Raw genomic sequence first — 7,053 nt, forward strand, 5'->3', positions numbered from 1 at the left:
TAGGCCAAAGAATTTCTCTTTCGAAGAGTGATTGTCTGACAACTCCTTAAGAGAGAGAGCGTATGAGTAGAATTTTATATACTTCGACAGTAGGATCTATTATATATGCCATGACATGTACACGATCGGATGTGGCATACTCATTAGGAGTAGTGAGCAGAGACCAGTCCGATCCAGGTGAGAATCACTGGAAAGTCGTAAAGACCATCCTTAAGTATATAAGAAATATTAAAGATCAGTGGCTTATCTATGGAGAATCCGACTTAAAACTTGTGGGGTTTACAGACTTCAATTTTTCATCAGATCATGATGACAGTAAAAGTGTATCGGGATATATTTATATCTTGAACGGTGAAGCAATCTGTCAGAAAAGTTCCAAGCAGCACACTGCGGTCAACTCTACTTGTGAGGCAGAATATATCGCGACATCCGATGCTGTGAAAGAAGTTGTGTGGCTCCGAAAGTTCATCAACGAGCTCGGAGTGGCACCCTCCCTTGATGGCCCCATCTTATTTTACTATGACAGTACTGGTGCCATTGCTCAAGCGAAGGAACCAAAGTCACATCAATGGACCAAGCACATTCTGTGCCGCTACCATCTAATCTAAAAGATCGTAGATCGAGGTGACGTCGAGCTTTAGAAAATCCATGAAAAGGAGAACCTGACCGACCCATTTACTAAAACCCTCGACATCAAAAAGTTCGAAGACTACAATCAAAGATGGATATATGATACTGCACCGACTGACTTTAGTTTAACTGAAAGTTGTTAGAAATTGTATCCCAAAGCCAATCGTCAGCCTGTTAACGATTGTGTTTATCATTATAATTGTATATGAATTGTTGAATTAACAAATGTTATTTGATCTTTTTATCACTATATACATCTCATTTTGAACTCCTGTTATGTGATGAAGTCCTTAGGACTATTTGATTCAATATAGGAGGATATATCGTTTAATCCTTAAATGAGTTCGCGACCAAATGATATGCTATTGCTAGGATGATAGACATATCAAGTATAGGTCATTTTGTGCCATATAGGTTGATTGTTTTCTTAACCAAAGAGCGTGGAGATGCTGGTATGGCATGAAGGTGAAATATAGGAGTATATTTTACTGAACGTGACCAACTGTGGAGCACTCTGCTATCAAGAGTCACCTCGATGGGATATAAGTATAAGTGTCCCTCCAACCTGAGATCACCATGGTGACTTGCAAGCAACTCACTATGCTTTGGTGCCGGACTACCTAAATTTTTAATTAAGCAATGAAAGATTTTTAGGCATAGTCAAGTACTTATGAAGTCGGTGTATGAGTCAAGATAGAATTGACCCCTTCGAATAAGTAGGAGTTAATGTACCAATATGTTTTAATTCAGCAAAATCTTGGTCGGAATAATTCATGTGATGGATTTTAAAAATTAAAATATAATATGGATGACCATATCAGAGTTGATAGTTAAATCCTAGGTCACCTAAAGCATTTGGATCAAATGGATGAATTATACAGTAACTATATTCAAATAGGTTCTTGAATGTTGCTTAGCATACATTTGACCTATCCAGATGTCGGGTACCATTGCTAGATAGTTACTCTGATTGGTACAAGAATCAATTTCTATGCTACCAGTTTAGGTTCAAACTTATGGAGTCACACACATTAGAAGTTTTTCTCTAATCACATGGCTAATCTGAAGAGTTTCAGTCAATAAAAACTCTGGTGAAGAGTCCCACTTGACAAGGACTCTACTGAAGAGTCACACTGGATGGAGACTCTAGAGAAGAGTCCCACAAGACTTGGATTTTATTTTTAATGGAGGATTAATTAGTGATTAGATTATTAATTAGCTCAATTTGATTGAGCATTAAAGTCTGCATCAAATCTGATTGAATTTGATTCAATCAAGTCAAGCCTGATTAGGTTATGAGATGACCTAATCGGTAATGGAGAAATGATCATGATTTGATCGAATCAATGGCTCAATTAATTTATTAATTTAATCAAATTTTATTGAGGTTATAAGAGTCTAATTAGATTAGGTTCATCATATTTTATTTTGATTTAATTGGATTGGGTTTGAAAGAAATCCAATTAGTTAAACCCTAGAGTCCCAAATGAGTAGGACTCTATCCCTTGCGCCACCTAAATTATCTCATGGCTTTTCTCACCGTACAAAATCAGTTTGTATGTAAGAAAATTAGAAAATAATCCTTCTTTTGTCACTCATTAGGGATAGAAATTGGTTGATTTTTATTTGAATTTAAATTAGTTTGAATTTCAACTTAAAACCTTATCCATATCCTTCTACATGTTGGCTGCTTTTGAAGGGATCTATTGTGTATGAGAAAAGGAGATCTTTCCAATTAATTTTCAGATCCAATTTTCTTTGGTAAGTCCCTATTTAAGTTAGATAAGAGTGAGAAAAAGTTAGAATCGAATTGAAATTCAAAAGAGTTTAAATTGCAACAAACTCCAGCCCTTATCCTGTTTTATCTAGTTTGTGCAATAACCATAAAAAAAACCATAATTTTGCATGCCAAAAAAAGAGAGCTCTTCACTATGAGATACTAGAGAGAAATAGGGTCAAAAATGCTTCATTGGTGTGGGAGGATTGGGTGGGTTTCCTTCCTCCTTGGCGTGAACAAAAGAGGAGACTGTTCTCCTCTTAGGTGAGAGACCTAGAACTATTCTAGGTTTTTGGGTGAGGAAAAAACCAAAGAGAAGAGAGTATTCATCTAAATTTTCTCTACCATCCAGCTTTCTTCTCTGATCCATCTTCGATATTGAAAAAATTCGAGGTGATTGAAGAAAGAGATCAAGTCAGATCGGCCATCAGAAGCTGACTGCACGAGCTAGCACTCCCACGGAGGGCTGATCGGTCCGAGGGACTTCGTGTGGACCATCCGTAGAGATCGGATGCTTGTGTGGCTGCTCAACATCAGTGAGAGCTTCATACCATGCTTATCAGTAGTAGAGATCATCAACCCATAAAAAGGTGATGAGTTTTGAACTCTACCGATATAATCTAAAGGTTAGATCAAATTCAAGACATCGATGTGATCGATGTAGTTTTCTATTTTATTTCAGATTTTATATGTAAATTTTTTATGTCATAAATCCTTAATGATAGTTTAGATCTGATCTAAGATATACTTAGAAGATTAAAATATTTAATCTTTTATTATTTTACTGTAAAATTTTAAAAAATACATGCTTTGAACTATCCATTTTTTCTTCAAATCCACCATGATAATTGAGGAAGTACTTTACCCCCTCATCTTATACCTCCTCACCATGTATCCAGTCTCCTCCTGTAAAGGTGGCACAATATGAAATCAAGTCCAGCATTATTCAAATACTACCATCATTCTATGGACTGTCGAACGAAGACTTGTACAAACACTTAGATGAATTTCTTGAGATATGCTCTACAGTAAAAATCCAAAACTTCTTCGATAATGCCCTCAGGTTGAAACAGTTCTCTTTTTCACTTAAGGACAAAGCCAAGCATTGGTTAAACTCCCTAGATTCTATAACCATTTCAACTTGAGACCATCTTCAGAGAGAGTTCCTCAAGAAATACTTTCCAACTAGGAAAACAAATCAAATTAGAAAAGCTATCACTAGTTTTTTTCAATTGGATGGTGAACTTTTTCACGAGACAAGGAAAAGGTTAAGGGATCTCATTCGTAAATGCCCCCACCATGATATCCCCAAATGGCAACTTGTTCAGTGTTTCTATGATGGTCTATCGGAGAAACATTAACAAATGATCGATGCATCGTGTGGTAGGACATTCATGCTAAAGAGTGAGGATGAGGTTTGGCAGCTTTTTGAAATACTTAATGAGAACTCCCTACATCATATATCTACCACCTCTAGAGAACAACCCATGCTTCAACAGAAAAGAAGTGGAATCTATCAGATTGGAAACATCATAGATATCCATAGTAAGGTAGATGAATTATCCCAGAAATTAGATCGTCTCCTGAATACTGGACACTCCCTGATTTCACCTAACCCAGTCCAAGATATTTGATCGTTGTGTGCAAGCCCAACCCATTTTGTTAGTGAATGCCCAATCGCACCTCAATTTCTGGAGTTTGTGCACGAGCAGGTCCAACAAGCTCAAACACAATAAGCTCATAGATCAAAAAATGATCCATATTCAAACACTTATAACTCCGACTGAAGAAACCATCCAAATTTTTTTTGGAGACCACAGCCAGTGGTTGGCCTTGCTGTACTTAGATCAACTATCAGGATCCGACATATAGGCATGGACCATCTCTCTAGTTCCAAAATGCTCCTCAACTATCTACCACTAGTCACAACTCAACTTTTAAGGAGAAGGTTTTGAAAGTGCTAGAATGATTAGAAGTCAACACCCAGATCTCTAACTCCTACACACAATCCTTTGCTAAGCTAGAGACCCAAATAGGTCAACTAGCAACTGCATTCAGAAGGAGGGAAGGAGAAAAATTACCTAGCCAACTTGAGAGCAACCCAAGAGGAAAATTCATGATTAAGAGCTCCAATGCTCCAGAAATCTTTTCTGAACACGCCAAATCAATCATGACTCTTAGAAGTGGGAAGGTCATTGAACACATAAGTAAAACCAACAAGACCAACCCTAGGCCTCTGACAAAGCCCGAATCACCTAAGAACAAGAAGGACCCAAAAGTAGAGAATGAATCAACTGCATCAGAATCACCTTACTTGTCTAAAATCTCATTTTTAAGTACCCTAAAAGCTCCTACTCCTGCAGATAAGAAGGGAGGAAGACTTGATGAGATGTTGGAATTGTTTAAGCAAGCACAAATTAATCTCTCCCTTCTAGACACAATCAAACAGGTCCTAGCTTATGCAAAATTTTTGAAGGTATTGTGCACCTAAAAACGTAAAGCCCGATCGCAACTTTCAAAGAAAGTATGTGTCATTGAACAAGCTAGCTCTGTCTTCCAGCATCTTACCCCTTTAAAGCTTAAAGATCTAGGTGCCCCTACCATTTCTTGCATTATAGGGGACTTTCACATCGAACAAGCTCTCTTGGACCTAGGGGCTAGTGTGAACCTTTTACCTAACTCGGTATATGAACTTTTTAAGTTTGGAGAACTGAAACACATGTTGGTCACTTTGCAGTAAGTTGATAGATCAACTAAGACACCATGTGAGATGATTGAGGATGTTTTGGTCAAGGTACATGAGTTCTATTTTTTAGTTAATTTTCTAGCCCTTGACATAAAATTGAGTGGCAATCTAAGACATATTCCCATTATCTTAGGCAGACCCTTCCTAGCTGCGGCAAATGTGTGCATCCCTAGTCCAAATAGGAACCTAAAACCTCTTAGTTAGATCTTAATCTAATTAGAAATTAGGTCAAACTCAAATCCTAATCAAATAAGAAATTATTTTCTCATACAATTGGGTTATCTCATAACCCAATTAGGCTTAATCAAATCAGACCCATGTCAAGTCAAATTGAATCAATTCTATTAGACTTGATGCAAGTCCTATTGCTCAATCAAATTGAGCTAATTATCAATCTAATTGCTGATTAATCTTCCTATAACTCACTAACTCTTTAGTGAGTTATTTAATTATAATTTTTGTATTAGATTAATCATCAATCATATTGATAATTAAATTCTATCGTGATTCATAATCATAATTCAAATATCTAATCAGTCAAAAGTCTCTTTGTGTGTGACTCCATATGTTCTATTCTATTTAGTAGTGAGATATAATATGATTCCTATCACAGTATCATTAAAATTCTTTTCAAAGGGTTGGAATCATTCCAACTCTGTCCATCAAAAATCATCGATCATCAAGATAATGCTCGTGGATCTCACAATCTATCAGTGACATCTAACAGTATGTAGTGGCAATCCAGTGAATAAAAAGTGATGAACCTTTAGGTGTAATTAACGTATGATACAGTCCCTCTATCATGAGTCTCGATCAGATGGCAGGTCATAGATTAATCATCAAACTTCAACATCGATCGTATGATAGATTAAATTAGCTCGAGTCCATATGTGAATCGTTGAAAATTTTTTTTCCATCAATCACACTGCCATGGCCATAGACTTAAAGACTTAACTTCTTAAATCCCATAGGACTACTCTCCTCTACTAAGATCGATAGATTCCATCTAGATGCACATCCTACTTCTATAGTAGATCAACTATCGCCAACATCTACTACAAGGACTCATTGAGTCAATATTTATATGTAGTCAAACTCCAACAGTCTCAATGCGAGCAGCTGTAGCACCGTAGGTCAACAGACTATTCATACTACTGCAACATCGAGAAAGTCATTAATGAGTGAGCAAACATTCATGTGACTTCTCATATTGATCATGCTCAGTGTTAGTTGTTCTCTAACAACCATCTGCACTCTTGATCCAGTGTCACTACACTGCTACTCGAGACTTATCTATCTGAAAGAAGCGATTCGTGTACTGATCTATCTGAATTAATCATCATCCCCATAATGATCCTATGATCAGGAGCAATTTAGAAATTAACTATCAATGACACATGCCTCAAATTCTCAACTCTTTGAGAATATGTATCATCATCTTACTAATCCCTTGGATGATTCATGGACACAAAACATGAATGGTAATATAACTACCCGTTAAGTATAAAATCATATCTTAAAAATATGCTATGCGTCCACCAAGATTGGCTTCCAAGGCATATATCTAACAATCTCTCACTTACACTAAAGCCAATCTACCATATACCAAGCTCCATCTTCTCAAGACAAGCTTTAGTCTTTGGCTAGCTAAGTGACTTACTAGTGGATCTATCACATCTCATATGGAGATTGCTCTCTGCACCTCTATATATTTTTACTTGAGGTAGTCACGTATACTGTTGCTCTATATGCTTGGATATCTAATGAGACCTTGGTTCCTTAGCGAGGGCTATGGTACCATTATTTTTGTAGTATAGTGTCATGGCATCTGATGGCATGACATCCTATTTTGCAACTAACATTAGAATCAGAATGCATCCTATATATCTATAGTGTAATC

At 36.7% G+C, this 7,053-nt stretch overlaps 1 non-coding gene across 1 annotated transcript; it reads right to left on the bottom strand.

Moving 5' to 3' along the window:
• Positions 1-3,607: 3,607 nt before the first annotated feature.
• On the bottom strand, positions 3,608-3,713 carry LOC114913311 (small nucleolar RNA R71). The gene has a single exon (XR_003799317.1). It is a non-coding gene; the product is annotated as a small nucleolar RNA R71 (small nucleolar RNA).
• Between the last annotated feature and the right edge of the window lie 3,340 nt (positions 3,714-7,053).

This window comes from Elaeis guineensis, chromosome 3 (assembly GCF_000442705.2).
Source record: "Elaeis guineensis isolate ETL-2024a chromosome 3, EG11, whole genome shotgun sequence".
NCBI lineage: Eukaryota > Viridiplantae > Streptophyta > Magnoliopsida > Arecales > Arecaceae > Elaeis > Elaeis guineensis.